General features: G+C 38.9%; 1 protein-coding gene across 5 annotated transcripts in view; it reads right to left on the bottom strand.

Annotated features, from left to right (window-relative positions):
- The window catches only part of PLCE1 (phospholipase C epsilon 1), a 146,282-nt gene extending 128,069 nt beyond the window's left edge, over nt 1-18,213 (bottom strand). For 3 of the 5 annotated variants that reach the window (XM_032694215.1, XM_032694216.1, XM_032694217.1), the window contains exon 1: nt 18,073-18,212. The gene's annotated coding sequence lies outside the window, so the exon portion shown is untranslated. Of the gene's footprint in view, nt 1-7,461; nt 7,483-18,072 lie in introns of those variants that run through there. The other 2 variants (XM_032694213.1, XM_032694214.1) reach the window with 2 other exon arrangements.
- Nucleotides 18,214-18,860: the final 647 nt, after the last annotated feature.

The raw sequence follows: 18,860 nt of genomic DNA, 5'->3' as shown, positions 1-18,860 counted from the left end.
GGAATTCATTAGACATGTTATGAAGTGTGTTAACACAGTTTTATAAATGCTATCAAGTGTAAAACTCACAAGCTCAATCAATAAAACTGTATTTTGTATTTTACTGTAAAATCGCAGACTTGTCACTCCCTGTGCCTTCCCTTACTTGCCTATCTCCATATGGGTGGCCAAAGCCTAGATCTTCATATAAAATCCTCATACAAACACATACATGCACTTGCATATAAAAACAGTGCTGAAATTATTCATAACTATATTCTTCCTGGTGTACATTCAACTCAAAACACACTGATTACAGTTAAATCTGAATATAAAAGCACACAAAGTAGACAGCAAAGCCTGCAATGTATTCAATATGTGCTGGCATTTTCTAAAGCCACTAGATTAGCTGATAAAATCCATTAATAACTACACTGGTTCATTTTACAAGGCCTAAGTTATGTCAGAAATGTAGTATGCTCCTTCTATCAGCAAAGGGAAGTAAAAATATAAGCAACTAGATCCAGCATTAGTGAATCATTGTGGATGCAGAGGTCAGCCAACAAAGACAAATGAACAATTAAAATAAACTGTCTGGCAACCATTCAGCGCACACACATTCACAAAATTTATTAAGTCTGAAAACATCTGACAAAAAACTAATTTGTCTACTCTTTTTTTTTCATTTACACTGACTGCATACACTTTAAAACTTAAAGTACAAACTGGTTCTAGATAGAATTAATAATAATTAATAATAATATTTAATGATTTCTTATTCCCCAGACATCTGGAATTAAAGTCTACAACAGTCTAGGCAAAACATTTCATTACAGTGTTTTATCTCGGAAACGAGCAGGAGATACCAGTACAAGAACAGGGCACCAATGTGTCATCACCATTTTTCTAAACCCCTCTTCTGCCCAGGGAATCAGGGGGAAACAGCAAGCAGGAAATAGCTAGACTCTTAAGAATCACTCAAGATGTGCACAGATCCTATTTGAACAGTTGGAAGCAAGTTATAACAACATTTTATTTGGCATACAGCATCATGTGGAACCTCAGATTTACAACCAGCGTCTGCGTTTCAACAACAAGAAAGAACTACAGTATTTATATATCTTGTCATTACAGCCTTTTTTCTAATTTCTAGAATACTTATCTAAACATGATCAAGTATTAGATGTCTCAAACTATGCAAATGTCTGCCAGATGGTGAACCCTCTCAATTGCTTCATCATTCATCACTGCATCAGGCAGAATCTGAAGCTTCTGCCAGATAACAGCTTCACTCTTCATTTCTTTACAGAAATTCCTTTTCTGCATGAGGAGATGCACTGAGAGAACCCAAAACTGCATTTATTTTACTGTCAGGGTCAGTTCTGTATTTCTTTTTAGATCTGATCTGCAATAAGCTGTTTAAATAAACTTTCTGTTCAGTGGTTACTTGAATTTCCTCATAAGTGACCTTATCTGAAAGCTGTAATTTCATCATCGACGCTTGGATGAACAAGTCCTTCTATCTGAGATGTATAAGATAGAAAGCAGGATTATTCTTCTCTCTTTGAACAAGTGCTTCTGGAATAAATTTGTTAATGTTTTGAGGAACTGTGAAAACAGTCTTAAATGCACAAAAAAGATTTTTGAGCACCGAGTCTCAAATTCATAGGAAACGGGAGTGCAGCAGAATTTAAAAAAAAATCTTCAAAACAAAAAATTCAATAAACTTGTCACTAGTAAGTAGATTTCTTAGAAAGATTAGATAAACTATAATAGAAAACAAAAGAACTGACATTAATAAAATATATGAAAGACAAGGATAAATAATGATTATGCAGAAGAAAAATATGAAATATAGTGAGAAATAAAATAAAAATTTTTAGAAAAAGCAGGTAAAAGATAAATGGACTAGTGTATCAGGATTTATTTTAAGATCTGGGAATTTAAAAAGTAATTATACAAACAATGCAAAAAAAATAAACATGATTAAAAATCAGGTTTAAGGTTTAAGCCAACCTACTGGCAAGCTCTAGCCAAAGCAGCTGATCCCTCATTCCCTGTCACTTTCAGTGAGGTATTTTCACCATCTCCTGAACAGGAACTCCTGCAGGAAAGAGAATCAACTAATCCAGAGGAAAATTAACCCAGGAAGAATGGAAGAGAGTCTTCAGGCAGAATTATCTGATGTCCCTCACAACTCAATCGTGTCAATTGACAGAGACAGCATAAGCATAAAGCAGGGTGGAGACAGGGAGAATCCAAGACCAGAGTGGAAATGTATCTGCAGCATCTCACATTGAGACAGCTTTATTAAGTCACCAAAATACATCCTAAAAATCAATCTATAGGAAGAGAGACATGTAAGTACAAAAATCTGAGAGGTTCAGGCAACACAATTATAACTAACAAATTAGATAGACCACAACAAAACAAAGGCAAGTTCCACTACTCGAATATAATAAGAAACAGTAAGATTAGTACCAGCTGAAGCGTTCAGAATTCAGATGTTATCCTCTGCTTCACTGGAATTACTCACATAATCTGCAGTGAACAGCAAGTAACACATTCACAGCACTGCCCACATGCTCTGTGTATATTTGAGTACCAGCAACCAGGCATTCAGATCCCTTAAAACACCTGTAACATCAGACTGGGAAATAATTCAGCCATCATCCCATTTCAAGGCTTTGTCCACCTTTGAAGGCTTTATGGTTCCTCTGAATTCAATGCCAACATTCATATCTTCATTTTATCCTTTAACTTCTACAGACACCCTTCTTTTACGTGGTTTCTCTTTAGTCAAATTATGCCATTTCTCCTCAGTTGATAAAGCACAGTAAGTTCCTTCATTAAGGCCAGCTGGTATTAAATATGCTGGAAAATAAAAGGAAGCTCTTCTACTGATTGGAGCTCTAAGTAAAGTCCATCAAACAAAAGCAAAGAAGCAGAAGTGGAGGTGTTTTGTGTACAATGAATCTCAATTACAAATTACTTTTAAAATATTGCAAATGGTGTTTCTGTTAAATTATGAATGAAAACAATTGTTGTCATCAAAATACAATTAATAAATATGGGGGAAATGATTGTATGCACTTCCTATCATTTGCCAAACACTTCTATGGCCTTAAAACAAAATGGAATGCTTACACACAAGCATTACTGTTCTGAGAACTTGGTTATCACATTCAAAATCTGCCACTTGGAAATACAAACCATTTACAGCTCTAAAAAGTCAACAGTAACCTGGGACTACATACTAATGTTACTTGTAAACATGGTATACTTCCTCCATTCTAGTTTTTATCAAACTCTTTCTCTGAAGAGTCATTAGCACATACGAACTCAGTATGTGAGCAGGAAAAATTACATAATTTGAAAGCCAGATGACTTCCTGAATGCAAAGGGAGAGTAAGTAGCAAATTGATTGCAGGCCTTCACTTGCGAAAAAACATCCAACCACAGATTCACAATGGCACACCAGTGACAGAATTGGGTGTTTCATGCTCTGATCCCATTCTTTTCCTACTACACCTGGGAAAGATGCTTTGGGAGATGCTACCTTGACCAAAGGATACTGTTTGTCTAAGTCAGTTGCTTCAAGCCTTCAGAGAGGTTAATGCCTTGGTCAGCCAGCCATCAGCCAAGCCCTGCAGTGGGCTGACCCTTTCAGAGTAGTGATGGAGTAGGTTTCAGATATCACAGCATACCAACCAAACTCCATGTCCTGCCTGGAGCACCACCTGTGCCGCCCAGCAAAGCTGCTCTCCCTGCACTGGGATCCAACTCCAGCACACTACTTTGTACAGCAGTAGGTTTATTTGCCTGGACACTGGTAACAGAGTGACAATTCAGCCTTGAGGTGAAGAACCATCTACCAAATATCCTAACACCATTACCTCTCATCTTCCCTTTTCTCAAAGCAGTACCAGAGAGGTCTGCATCACAAAGCAAAAACCCATGCTCCTCCAACAGGAATCTTCAACCCTGGCGATCCTCTTTCTTATCTAGTTCTAGTTAACAACAAAGTGCCATTGATAGTAGTCTTCCTATCTGAGCTCATTAGCATTTTTACCCAACGTGAAATCATGCCTTTAAGGTACTTAAAATGGCACACTGACATATATTTCAATAAACAGCAACTGCACCTTGCCATAAGAAACTGTCACCCTGTCAAAGTTTTAAAACTACTCCAATCCTGGGGACAGAATAAGCAAAAAGAACTTGTCTTGTTCATTCTTCCTTACAGCATTTTTCTCATGTGAACACTCAAGTCTTCTCTCATTTCCCTCTCTCTCACTGTCCCATATTAGCTGTAATTCTAGCCACTCTGGTGAGAACAGAACAAACCTGTAATAAAAATATTTCTGAGTACTAAAATGTCTGAGGGTATGTTAAAGGCACATATATCACTACAATTTATCTTCTGTAAACCCAAGCTAACACTTTTACTCACAGTATGCTAAGCCACAGTAGCCCTACTTAAAACATTACTTGAATAATAATCTATATGTTATTGCTCAGCTGTCATAACTGCAACAAGAGTGAGTCTGAAACCTCAGTATATGTTTCAAATGAAAACTAAACACTAATCTGTACGTGGAAAAAAGTTCAGTCATTTGTCAACTTATGCACTTACACTATAGTTCTAGAAAAGAAAAATATTTCAAATGCTGAAAACTAACATTATTAAATTACTGCACTACTCTTCCATTTTCTCAAAATGCATTTTCTTTGTATATCATTCCTGACCTATTCATGTCATTTATTCAGGAATCACAATATTTAGTCTCTTACTCTTTCTCTTTTGAACATCTGCTATTTCATCTGCCTATTATTATCATGCCTAATAGAGAATATAAGAGTAAAAACAGGGCAAGAGCAAAACAAGGCAAGAGCAAACAAACTGTCTGCTTAGAGGGGAATTAATTACCTGCTTTAGAAAGATGTAATTTTCAGGAGACTATTGATTCAGCATCCCTGAAAATACATGAAACAATTTCTATACTACTGTTACTGTTCTAATATTGCTAGATATTGAGTACTGAAGTGAACTACTGAGAACAATGGTTTTCAGTTTTGAACTACTCAAATATAGCAAACAATATTTGCTCAGCAAGTCAACACTAGATTTGTTTTTTGCCTATGATGGCTTTATCAATCACATCATTCTCTGGGAGAAAGCCCACCCTGACATCTGACTAAATCAAGCCAAGTAATCTCTAAGATATTGGCTCTTGCCAAAATTAACTGTGCAAGCAGCAGGTCAGCACATAACTGCAAATTATTTTTTCAGGATGTTGCAAGATGTTTATTATACTAACATAAAACTGATTATGTTGCTAATGACCTAGAGGTCATTAGTGATCATTCTAAATAAAATGTTTTAATATTTTAAAACTCCTGCAGGCATCATTGTAATTCACATTATAAATACTACTTATCCAATCTTAGTCAATAAATAAATAGGACAGGAAGACAACCAGGATCAAAGTTAGGAGGTTTCTTTTAGAAAATACTGTCACAGTATTAACCAGACACAGAGAATATACACAGCAAATTCCATGTTCCTCAAGCTCCACTTGCATTTTTTTAACAGCTTGACCTATCTGAAGGAGAATCATGCCTGATCAACACAGCATGTCTTCATATATGATTGTGACACATTCAGGTGATCCTTTATTTGAGGATCTTTATTGCAATGAATGTCTACATCCTTGCTAAAGAAATAAGAGATTTATTTGCTTTTCCTGGTTATCTTTCAGACTGTCTACGAAAATAGTCCACTAAGTATTTCTGACTACTTGTGAGATCTGTATTTACAACCTCTGGTTTAAAAATGTGCATTTGTACTTCACCCGTTATTTTGGGATAAAAAGATAACCTTCAGCAAGTATTCAAATTAAGTTCAGTCATCATAAAACAGCTCAATCCTGAGCTCCTTGCTTCAAGAATAGTAAGAATCTGGAATTCTAAATATGAAAATCTGCTCCCTTGATAAGATGGGACTTTATGCCAGATTTTTAGTCTACTTCAGTCTTCACAATATAGTTAATTGGGATAAGAATGTGTGGCAAAAGCTAATTCTATACTTATCTAATGCAAACAATCACTTGTTCAAAGTTTCTTACATTTCTTAAAAGTTCTTGTACTTCCAGATGAATAGAGGGAATTTTAACACAGTGAAGTTGTTGGTAAAATTAACGGGCAAGTATTTCAGAGGATATTTAATGTTCATGTAGAGTAGCTAAAGGTAAAATCTAAAACAAAAGAACACACAATAACCAAGCATTATATACCTTAGTTGCTTCTAGAAGTAATGAATACAGAATAATCACGATGTCTAAGGAAATGCCACTTGCAACTGAAGCTTTTCTTACAGCTGTGGTATAACTAAAGACTTTCTCCTATATGAACCCTCCACTAATCTGTGAACTCTCAGAGCAACTTCTTCACAGCCAGAGTGCTCTGCAAAACTTCTGTTTTGCATCTGAGTAACATTTGCATGAAATTCATTAAGTCTCCCACGTTTCTGAGATCTGCACTTTGTAATAAGCCCAACTGTTACAGGCTAGTTAAAAGTTGGAAGGAAATATATACAGACACACAGTGTGACTTTGCAAAGTCGTTTCCATAAGAAACTAGTCTAAAAACTGCAGTTATAATTCGGAAAGTTACACTTCCTTCACTGGAACACCCTTTTTCACTTGACTTAACTTGAAATATGTCCCCAGAGACTCTGATAGTATCCAAACAAAACTGCTTCATTAAAATCTGAAAATGCTACTAGGAAATCTTGCTGGGTTTTTTAACCCTAGACATACATTCCAATATTCATACGCCTCAGTAATAACATATTATGTAAAAATGAGTGTTACATATATACTTTCTCAGTCAAGCAAAAAGATTTGTTTGCAACCCTTTGACTGTGAATCCCTGCTGCTAACACATTACTTAACATTTAGGTCAAGAAGGTCCTGGAAGGGAGGAGGCACGTACATATCCCTGAGGTATGCCCTAAGCCTGAGCAGAGAAGGGAAAGCACCAGAGAGGAAACGGACAGTGCTGCAGCTAAACAAGCCAAAGAACACAACCACGACAGGACTGTAAAAGATAACGAACCAGCGAACGCATGCTGGAACACTCAAGGTTATTTCTGCTGTAACAGCTAAAGAAGATGAAATTACTCTATTTTCTGTAACGTACTTGGGCACAATAACAACACACCAGTGCTGCAACCAGCACAACACCGTGCGACGTTAACCGAGGATGTGATCAAGGCAGATGTCTATCAGAGGGACTGTCAAGGTTGCAAGAACACCAAGTCCTTAAATGCCATAACCGGCCCCACCTGTGATGCCCCACAATAGGCCCAGGAGCCATTTCAGCTCAAGACTGTCCCCCAGTTCTGGGTTGAGCTCTGCTGTTGGCATCTCTGGGCTCAGACCTTGCTCTCTGCTGCTCCTGACCTTTGACCAGACTTACCAGATCAACATCAGGACCCAGTTCACCTGCTGGTGCCTGTCTTGATACAGGTGGACTGAAGTAGAGCCTCAGCCTGCGGCTCATCCTTCCACTAACATCTCCTGCAGCTCCCCAGCAATGGAGGTCATTGGCCTCACCATCAGGCACAACCATGTGCTCACCAAAAATGATAAAAAGAAGTTGAGGAAAATTAACGATCAAGTAACTCTCAAACAGCACAATGAATAACTTCTCTATGTTGCCAAGAGCACGGATGGGGAGGTTACTCTGAAACGCTGAATCAAACACTATCAAGCCAGTACTGAGGCAGCAAACTGAAAGATAAGGAGCAGCCCAAGGCCCTGTAATCAGGCTTCTCTTGGGCAAGATGACAACAATGACTTCATCCCACTGAGGGGAAAACCCTGCAGACCAGTGCATGAGGAGGCTCACCTGCAGGACAGACTGTTCAAACAAGTGATGACCCTACCAGGCAGCTGAGTGTGTTATGAAGTAATAACTGGCAGGAGAAAAGATCCCTGAGGGGAGGCAAAGCAGCAATGAAAACTAATGATCTGTGCAGTCTACACAGTTTCAAACAAAACAAGGGCCTATGCTGGCAACAGTGCTCTGCATGCAACAAAAACCTATGCAATGTTTCAAAACAGTGTAAAAACAAAAAACGGTTTCAAGACAGTTTGCAAGGTGAAGCGTATCAGGGGCTTGCCACAACTGCTCAAGTTCATTGATGATATGAAGAGAAAGTGTTCACAAAAGGTAACTCAGAGCACCAGCACTCACAAGGTGCAATGGGTAGACCAAAGCTCTCCCTTTTCACAGTTAATATTTTGCATTCTATATGTGGTTCTTTGTTTAAATAATAACAGTTTACAATGTGGATGGTATTACTTTCCTCTTTGGTAGTCAAGAAGGAAAAATAAGGTCATGTGAGGAATGTGGTAAGGAGGAAAAGAAATACAGTGCCTGTACATCTAGAATGAAGTTTATGGATAACAGTAGATGACCTATGAAAAAAGAATATATAAAACCAGCATACGTAAATGAATGCAGACTAACCTGTCCTTTGAGATTTCAAATTAAATATTGTTCATCTGTCTTTGTAGGCATGCTACTGCCACACCTCAAAACAGTTACCTGCTCCTGCAGACCTATTTCTTTTCCATCTTTTCCAAATCAATTGGCATCCCTTAAGTTCTAGGGATTTTTTTTCCCTTATTTTAATTTTTTTTTTAATCAGTAGTCCTCTTATTTTATTATGAGCTTATCTTGCAAGCTACAAAGCGTCTCCTTAGACCTGTTCCTGCTAATCTAGAGGGGACCATGTCACACTCAGACCCACTATATATTCAAGACACTTTTTTATTGATTTCCAAAACTATCTGCCTTCCCTTTTTACCTACCTTCAAGAAAAATAAAATCAGCAGAATAGGAAAGACAAGCTCTAACTTCAAAATCTACCCTCTCAAAGTGTTTCACAAACTTAGTTCATGAGAGTAATCTGAGAACAGGTTAAATTGGAACCAGACAGCACAGTCCTCACACTAAGTCTTCACAGATAGCTTTCTGGCTTATTACCTGTTCATTAATGCTGGCTGGTTTTATTTAAGCATTTTAATGCATTTATAAAAGCAGAAACAGCTACAGAAGGAATAATGCTAATAGTACTACAACATTTCAACATATTTTTGAAATTACAGTATATGCATTTCATCACTTCTGATTTTACATGGGATCTCTCTGAAAAATAAAGAAAATATCCACTACAGAAAATAGGCTATAAGTATAGAGAAAAAGCCAACAGTGAAGTGCATATTATTGATACAACTGCATAACAGTTGTGCATAACCTAGGTGTGCATAATTATTGCCTGTAATAACCACAAAAACCAAAACTCTTGCTTAGTTTTAATGATTCACTCACCAGAAAAAATTACATAGCAACCTCTACATAGTCTTAGGTACAGTTATGGCAGAAAGAATGTGTAAGAGGTATTATTACTGTACTACTTCTAAACTCTACATTCTGATTTTTAATACTTTAAGTTCAAATATTTGACAAAAATAAATTAAATATTTTTGGATCATAACAGAACATATTAAAAATAAGCCTAAATTTTATAGATAATCTCCTTCATAATATTCTTATTTTACCTAGTCACACACCATTCAACAGATTGTCAGATTATCTGAACACTGAAAGTTTTAAAGCCCTGTATAGCAGAGAAGCAAGTACTGGAAGTGCCTACACCCAAACACACACTAAACGGTATGATAACAGCCTCTATGCTTTTTTAATTGCACATTCATTTGTATATCAAGTATTTTAAAAAAATAAGGTCTTTAGATTTAGTAGAATGAAAGACAAGCCACATGTATGAAAACTGTAATTCTGTAGAGATGGGATTTCTTGTTGATATTTAAAACTGCAAATGGAGAAAAAAAATTACCATCAAACTGATAATCAGAGGAAAAAGCTGAGGTTGACCTATGTAAATTCACTGTAAATTAGAGATCTTTTCCTAGGGGCTTTGGGCCACATCTAGCAAGCAAGAGACAGACAAGTCCTACCAAGAATGTATCAGGGACTCAATACTTGCAAAAATCTGTATGCAGAAAGATCAGAGCTTCCCTTTTTCTTTGACAGAGGAGAGGCCCCAGCTTTCATGCTTTTCTGGCAAGTAGAGGGAACATGGCCAACTTTCTTTGCATTTGCTGGCCAAAAACTGAGACAGTCTCTGTCTCAATTCAAACTTTAAGACCTTTATTGGGATGCATATGGTTGCTCGCAGAACAGAGCTTTGTAAGCAAGATGGGTAAGGCAGAAAAACCAGGAGACAAAAGCTATCTTTTTTTTTTTAATTATCCATTGATTTCTTTGAGTCAAATGCACGTAAAATGCATGAGAGAGTTTTGCTAAGTGTAAATTTTTTTTGTTCCGAACTTTCCACTTTTCTAAACAGCATCCTCAGAGCACTAATGCTGTCATACCAAACAATTTTCCCTGCTTTAAATCTGTGCACACACCTTCCTCAAATATTTTTACAGCTCTCCCACTAAATCATAAGTCAACTCTATGCAGCTTTCTACAAAGCACCACAGCTGAAATAAAGTTCAGGGGTGCACTGAAGCTGCTGTTCAGGATAATACTGTGCTGTACCATTGTATCTGTGGTATGTTATCTTTTGTCCTCAGAAATTTTAGCCTCAAAACCAGCTTTATGTACTCAGCCAACAGGACAACTGATTGTTAACGATAAACATTTTTGTTATCAACTTGCATAACAGAATAAAGAGGATATGGAACAAAATCAGGGATGACACAAACATGGAGGCAAGTTCTGGCCATGTAGAATGACATTTGCAAATTTTAAGAGAATACATAAACTTGCCACTTCTGAATGGGTGAAAGTGAAGACCTTCAGAAAACCCTATGCTGTCTATGCATCTCTACCATTACTGTGCATATCAGGTAATGAAACTCCAAATAGATGTTATGATCTGAATCCTGAAAGAGAATTGAGGCAGGCATAGTAGTCTAATACACAGACATTTGAAAGATGTTACTGCATATTTTAACACTGACCTGTTTTATAGCCTGCTGTCTAGGGAACTGTCTATTTCTACAAACCACTACTGAACCTGGCGTGCAAATCTAAAATCACAGTTTGAATAGTATGGAGAATTAATTTCTAAAGAGCCCTCACAGTATTGCTAATTCTTACAGTCATGTACTCAGAATCTAAGCTCTGTTTTTCTAGAAGCCCCTAGTCGTACTATTATGTAATTACTCATAATCTCAGCCCTAAAACCATATCCTCTAGTTACAAAAACAAGATGAAAATGGGAACAATTAAGGTTTAAGAATTTTAAGAGAAAAAGGAAGGTTCCACATTTATTAATTTTAAGCCATACCAATCATAGAAGGGGAAGGATAATAAGGATTTGGTACTTGATGCTCTGAACAGTTGGTGCTGACAACACAGTTTTCATAATAAAATCAGGTTGTTGGGGTGCCCCATGGATCTGAATGACTAGAAAAAAACCAGTGAAAATACATTTCAGTTGTAAATATTATCCACTTATTAATGCAACATATTACCCATTCTTTTTTTCCAATTCTACGAAAGATAACCTAAAGTTTTAGTATTTCCTTATCTTGGTAAAGTAGAAGGACCATTTACAACCCAAAATGTTGCTGATTTCCAAGTTATTCCTATTCCTTTATACAAATGAATCTACAAAATTTTAAACAAGCGTTCGTATTTTCCCTGATCTCAAGTAATTATATCTCTTATAATAAAGAAATAAGAAGTTTTAAGATGGAGTTCCAGAATTTGCTTCACATAATCACAGCAAGTAAAACATTCTTCCAAAAAGTGTTCATAATTGAGTGACAGAGGAATCTAGGTAATACATTTGCCATAGCTCAGAATTTGCTGGAACGAGAAAAAATTTCTGCTGACCACTATGAATAATTCAAGAGAGTCATAAAACCCCTCTTGCTTGTTGGCCTAAACTACCATTCTAAAAGCATATTCTTTCCTTATAGCAACTCCAAAACATTTCCATGAATTGGCAGTTGACAATATCTGCTTAACATAAACAAGAAAGGACAGTAATAACATTATATTCTTTCTCTACAGCAAAAGTGGCTGCTAAAGCTAGATTTTTAATGATCCTCTTCAACTTATTAAAAAAAAAAAACAAATAATCAAAAAAAAAATAAACAATTCTGTTTCATGCTGCAACCATGTAGTGGAATCTTGCTATTACAGTCTCTGAAATCTGTTTTAATTAGGGGGCTAAAAGGTATAAGCATCACAATGAAAACAACAGTACCCAATGTCACATGGGTTTAGGCTAAGCTAATATAATTTCATGAGGTTCTGAAACAGTGATAGTTATCTTCTAAATTTTTCTACAAAAATAAAAGTTAAAAAAGCTATAATTGTACTTAAATATTTAAATTACCCAGACTAATGATATTAGGAATGCTGCTCAATCGGATTGTCACAGAGGTTTAGTAAATGACACACATGTGAAATCATCCATTTTTATAACGTTTCTCTATATTTCATTTCTATGTCTACTGAGTGAAAACCACCACTGAAGTGGAACTTCTTGCTTATATTTTGCTGAATTAAAGCACAGAATAAGAGCAGATGTATATTCAAATTTATTATAACAGCGACATTTTGAGTGGCTATTAAGACAAAAATATTGTCAACATAAGCAGGTGTCCAACTGATTTTATCGTTTCTATTTTTGTTGTCTATTCCATCAATTGACTATTAAGAAAAGCAAAAACAAAACAAACAAGAAGGTGCAATCACAACAAAACAAAGGTAATTGTGCAAGATGCACCCCTTTCTGTATGTCCACTTTGTTCTTCTGGGGGAAAAAAATGCAAACAACAGACTATTCATGCTACACTGAAAAACTTCAAGAGTTCTGAAGGAGCCATATTAAGAAATATTCTTCATCTAAAAAATGCAAGAAGTACTGCAATAATGCAGAAGTACCATAAAACAAAAGACTTCAAGAAGCATTATCTGCCTGGTACTGTTTGACACCTTTGCCACTCAATATGTTATGGGAAAGCAGCCTGCAGTGTAGCTGAAGAGAAAACGTAAATTACAGAACCAAACGGGGAGGCAGCCTGTTGTCAGCCTCTCCTGCAAGCAGAAATCTAGGGGGTTCCAGCCTTGCATAGATATTCCTCTACATTTACTGCTCCTCATAAGCTCCTTGAACAAAAACACGTGCACATTGATCAGAAACTTAGAGCTTTCACAAGAAATAACTGCAGATTATTTTCCCACAGCTTTCAGCAGAAACAATGCAGGTACTCAGAGGGAACATCTGATACGCTCGAAAGTCACCAAAAGTTTGCTTTTTCTAGAAAAAGTTAGAAAAATACTAACGAATTATTAGAAATCTCTGCCCACCAATGCAAGCACCTGATTATAAATGCATTTTACCATACTCATCCAAACTTAACAGTAACTAATTGGTTGAAAATCTATCTCTGAAAAATGTCAGAGTATGAAAATTAACTAAAATTAGAACAGAAGCAGAATACAATCTTCAAAACACAATTCAGCCTGGCTACTAAAACATTGAGTTTTCTTTTTCCCTTGCAATTTGGTACATAGCTGAAATCCAAAACAATTGTAGCAACCCTGAAGGAACTAAAAAGGAGGCATTCATGCCAAGAAAGTTCCTCAAGAAGAAATCTACAGGTTGTTCTTTGATGTGAACTGTTGGTAGTGCACAAAACAGTAGCTGCTCTGCTATGACCCCTTTTTATCTTGCTAAATTCCAAAGGGAAACCAAGTTGGTTTTCCCTAAAACACTGTTGAAAGGTATTTGTATCACTACAGAAAGAAATTAACCTAATCCAAGCAACTAAGTTTTGTATTTGGAGTAAAGGAATGCATCATGAAAATGTTTGAGAGAAGATGCAGTGTAACAAAAACCTCAAATACCAAAGATCACTGCAGCAGCATTCTTGCCGTATGCTGTAGCACAGACAGAGAAAAATACTGTGGGAGGAGAGGTCTCACATCAGAGCATTGTCTGAAACAGCAGACAGCAAGGTCCTACTACACAAGGCAAGGTCAATGCAACTGGAGAGTCATCTGTTTAAGAAAACACACTATTATTAGATGCAAGTTATGCAGCACTTGTGCATACTGATAGAATAAAACCATTACCCCAAAAATAAATGTTTTCAAATGGTAGCTTCAAATTTGCTCTAAGCGTTTCTACTTTTTGTGTCTCATTTAAAACATTGAAGTGAGCAACATAAAGAATACTGAAAATACCCGAGCATTTAATTTTTTAATTACTTATGAAATGTTACAACTGACAAATACAATAATATATTCAATTTAATAAAGAGGCTCCACTGAAAATGTTGTAACAAATTATTAAACATTACTTACTGATAGCAATGTAGAATAAAAAGTAGGCCAGAGTTGATAGCCTATTTAAACTACTATGATGTGCCTCAGACTACTGTGAATAAACATTACAGTAAATATACTGGCCCATAGAATATACTTCCTTGTACAAGACTAAGCCTGCTCAATACTCTCCCTACTCAAAAGTTACACCAAATACATACCAGTTTTGGATGTAAAGAATGCATAAGACAGCTCCATGGAGCACCTCACATAGGCCATAAGGTGTGTGTCCCTGCTGCTTTAAATTATTTACTGAAAGAGCTGGGATTACCTGCGGCACCATCATTGACACTTGATAAACTGGAGCAACGTAGTGGGCTCTGACAGAAGGATAATTCTGGTGGACAGTTGAGCTCATTCCTTCTAGCTTTTGTAGTTTACTGTTTTCAGTAAGTGATGGCACATATAGCTCTTGTTTGAACATGCTGGATTATTTATGAATGACTGGGCAATCAAGAAAAGAGTATTGTGGATGGCCTACTTTAAAATCAGTGACATTAATTATGTCTTGCATAGAGATGTCAGCATGACAAAACCAGAGGACCAGACTTCAATCTCACAGCAACATATTTACAAATTAACTTTGTTGTTTCAAATAAAACCAAAATTCTGTGCCTCAAAAGAGAGGGAAAATATTAGAGACCTCCCAATACAGGAAATTCATAGAAAAAAATGTCACCAGTTTATCCTCAGGTCTTAAACACAAGTTTCACTTCAGCAGATGAATGTTTTGCTCAAAAAAATCAGAGTGAAATATGACCAATATCTGGCAGAACCAGGACTACGGAAAACCCCACCCACAAGCAGATATATGTATAGGTTTGCCAAGACAAATAAAGCAATGTGCAGAGTAAGCTGGACTGCTCTCACATAATATGTACTCAGTCATGTAGGTCCTCAAGTACACGTGCAACAACTCTCTTCTAAATGATTAAGAAGGCTCAAGAAGGGACAGAGTTAATCTAAGGAAAAACATGGATTTCACGTTAGCATGCTAATAGCTTTCTAAAAGAAAGATGTGATGAAAAGTATTATTTACAAATTAATCAGATTTCATATTAAAGGTACAGACAGCCATTAACCTGCTGTCCGCACAATCAAATGACAGTCACCGCTCAAATGGAATCATCAATGGCTGCATTGTGAACAGGCATGACAGTAAGTCTGCCCATGCTGGAGCTGTATGACTTGTTCCAGTGTTTCAGTTACTGATATTTTCAAGAAGTACACAAAATAAAAAAAGATGTAAATTATTACTAATAACACTTACCATTGTAATTTATAAAGTTTAAGAGTCATAGTCATGACCCAAAATCCATTTCGTGGTAAGTGCTGTAAAAACATTAAACAAAATGACAACCCTTGTTCTGGAGCGTAGTCTTCAGTGCTTTAAAGGAAGACATTCTTCAAGAAATACTTTTGTAAACGTGCATGTAAATTAAACTGATCACTAAAAAAACCCTAATTTTAACACTTTATGAAAAAAATCCCTATGCAATTCATGGACTTCTAATGAAACAATAGATTAATTACTTTTTGCCTCCTTTATAACTGAAGACTTTTTTAACTAATTCTCATTTCAAATCCAAAAACTACTGATAAATTACACCTGCTCTTCTCCAAAAAAAAAAAAAGGGCTGGTAAGTTGAATAAGATGTTTCCAGTGGTTGTAAATCTACAACCTTTCATGAACAGTCACAACCATCACTTTCTAACATGTGCCTTGGATTTTGGTGCAGGTTCTAGTCACTGGTGGATCTTAACCTGCATATTTCTCTTAACCAAAACAGCCCTTTTGATAGAAGAAATATTCTTTTCTATGGGTACTTACAAATAGAGCTCAGATTTTTCCATTACATTTTTTTGGATAACCTAAATATAGAGAATTTATTTTTCTCTATTTATTAAAACCTCCCAATTTTCAAATTATCTTATCATCTCTTTCATGAACTTGTTCTATGATCTCCAGTAAACAGAGTTTTCAGAAATTTTTTATTCTGCAGTTGGGCTTTCATGTTTCTTGATCTAAACGTTTTACTTCATGGGGAATTATTTCTTCCTTCTTAATGTCTTGGAACTCTGGTTTGAACACCACACTTTCACTGTACAAGATGTATCACATGAAATCTGTGTTAACTGAGAGGGCAGGACTGCACTGCCTGGTCTGCAATCACGAAGCCTTAATAAAAAATTTCTTACCACATATGAAAACAGGAATGAACACACTACAGAATCTGAGATTAATACCTCAGTATGGCAGAACAAGAATGAAATCTATTTAGATTACTAAAAAAGTAAGATTTTTAGTAATCCTCTGCTAATTTATGTAGATTGGACATGCTCTTTCAATCTTGGGAATTTCTCCATCAAGCACTTCCTCATACACAAAATGTTGTGTCTGTTTCTCGTCAGACTGCCCACAGATTTGTTTAGGTGTTTTTGTAATGATCACAAACATCGGTTGTTTGCTATTGACTTTTCAGGGGATGAGATACCACAGATCAAAGATTGTTTGTAGATGGAAACACATGCCTTCTCAAACTACATAATGGTCGCCGCTTTGCAATGATTATTAAGTGGCTTCTTCATAATTGGCAGGTTCTCTGATCTCCTTTCAAATATACAAACGTAAAGGAATGAAATATTTAGCAAACACTTGTCATACATAGAGGATTGAAGTATTTAGCAAACTTTTTGTCAAACTTGTAGCAAACTAAATACAACAGTAAGGCCAATTCTGCTTCTCACACAAATGCCTCACTATGAAACAAAACATTTTACTATTCCTTGAAGTACAGCCGATCCTTCAGGCATTTCTCTAGCACTCTTAGCTCTTAAACTTTCTCTATCAGAAGCCCAGTTTGCAGTCACCTCTCTAGGCTCTCCTCTGTATCACCTGTGCTGGTGGCGTCCCAAGAGCGTGCAGCGGAATGGACAAGCATCGCACTCAGACACCTTGGTCCTGATTTTACTAACACTTCAATGAAACTACTTCTCTAAGTGTTTGTAGACTTTGAGTCATTGTAACTCAACAACACTTCACCAAGTGAGGCAAAGAGAAGTCTGGAGCTGGAAGGAATGCATTCGCACCTTCGTGCCTGGGCGCCAGGGCCTGCAGCACCTGCAAGGAGCGCCTAGAGCCCGCAAGAGGAGCTTGCTGAGACCCACTGAGGGCACCCTTGTCACTTATAGCCACAGGGTCCTTCCAACACCACATCTCCGATGAGCTGCACCACTTTTGGATTACAATTTGCCAGACTTTAAGGTAAAACATTGTTTGTAGAATCGCAGTGGAAGAGAGCATGTGGGATAAGGGCAATCACCCCATTTCGCTTTTGCGTTTGGGATTTTCTTGAACCCTCCCGGAGGAAAGCGGGGAGCCCTGCAGCCGAAGGTCAGGCGAGGAGGGCGCAGGAGGGCGCGGGCAGCGGGTCCTGCCGGCGCTGCCGAACATGGCCGAAAGCGGAGCCCCCGCCCGCCCCCGGGCTCGGCCGCACCGGGCAGCCCTTCGCAAACCCCCGCCGGGGCCAGCGGGGCCGGAGGGGCCGGGACCCTGCCCCGCGGAGCTCCCGGAGGAGAGCCAGCCTCACTCGGGAGTCGGGGAAAGAGCCCGGGAAAGCGGGCGGGGGCGAGCAGGGGACGCACCTTTCAGCGTCCCCCCGGCATCTTCTCCTCCTTCTTCTTCTTCTTCTTCTCCTCCTCCTCCTCCTCGGGTCGGCCGTGACTCCAGTGGCGGCAGTGCCTCGGTGGCGGAGCGGTCTGCGGGACGGAGCCGCCCCCGCCTCGCCGAGGCTCCACGGCCGCCGCTGCCCGGGGCGGCGGAGGGAGCAAGGCGCCTTCCCCGGCGGGCCAGGGGCGGGGGCTGCGGGCGCGGACCGCCCCGCCGGGCCCGGCGGGGACAGGGGGAGCCGGGGAGGGGCCGGGGGCAGCGCCGCCGGCTGAGTCAGTCGCGCTCAGAGGGCGCGGGGCCGCCCGCGAGGGTTGCCCCGGGACCGCCCCTCCTGGGTAGTGGGGAGCAGGGTTCTCCCGCCGGGCAGCTGCCCCCGGGCCGGGTCGCTGGGATCATACCCCGCACACGCGGCAGGCGGGGTGCGGCAGCTCCTCCTCGTCCTGCCCTGTGCAGCCCCGCGCTCCCACAGGCACCGCGGCGAGGCGGGCGGCTCTGCGGCCCCGCGGCAGCGCCGCCGCTCCCGTGCCTCGGGGGTGCGCGGTCCGGGGCAGCTCCGCACTCCACGTCCGGCAAGTGCGGCGGGTCACCCCGCCAGCAGCAGGGAACTGAACCGCTCCCTCCGGCTCCCAGTGCGCGCCACTGCTCATAAAGTACCAGGCGGCGCCCGCCGAGGGGGATCCTCGAAGCCTGGGAGTGCCCCGGGTCCCGTCCCGCCGCTGGGCACTCGCCAGCTGGAGTCCGCGGAAGAGCTTCCTCCTACCGC

This window comes from Chiroxiphia lanceolata, chromosome 8 (assembly GCF_009829145.1).
Source record: "Chiroxiphia lanceolata isolate bChiLan1 chromosome 8, bChiLan1.pri, whole genome shotgun sequence".
NCBI lineage: Eukaryota > Metazoa > Chordata > Aves > Passeriformes > Pipridae > Chiroxiphia > Chiroxiphia lanceolata.
The sequence above is the reverse complement of the archived record's forward strand: the minus strand, read 5'-3'. Positions and strand labels throughout refer to the sequence as shown.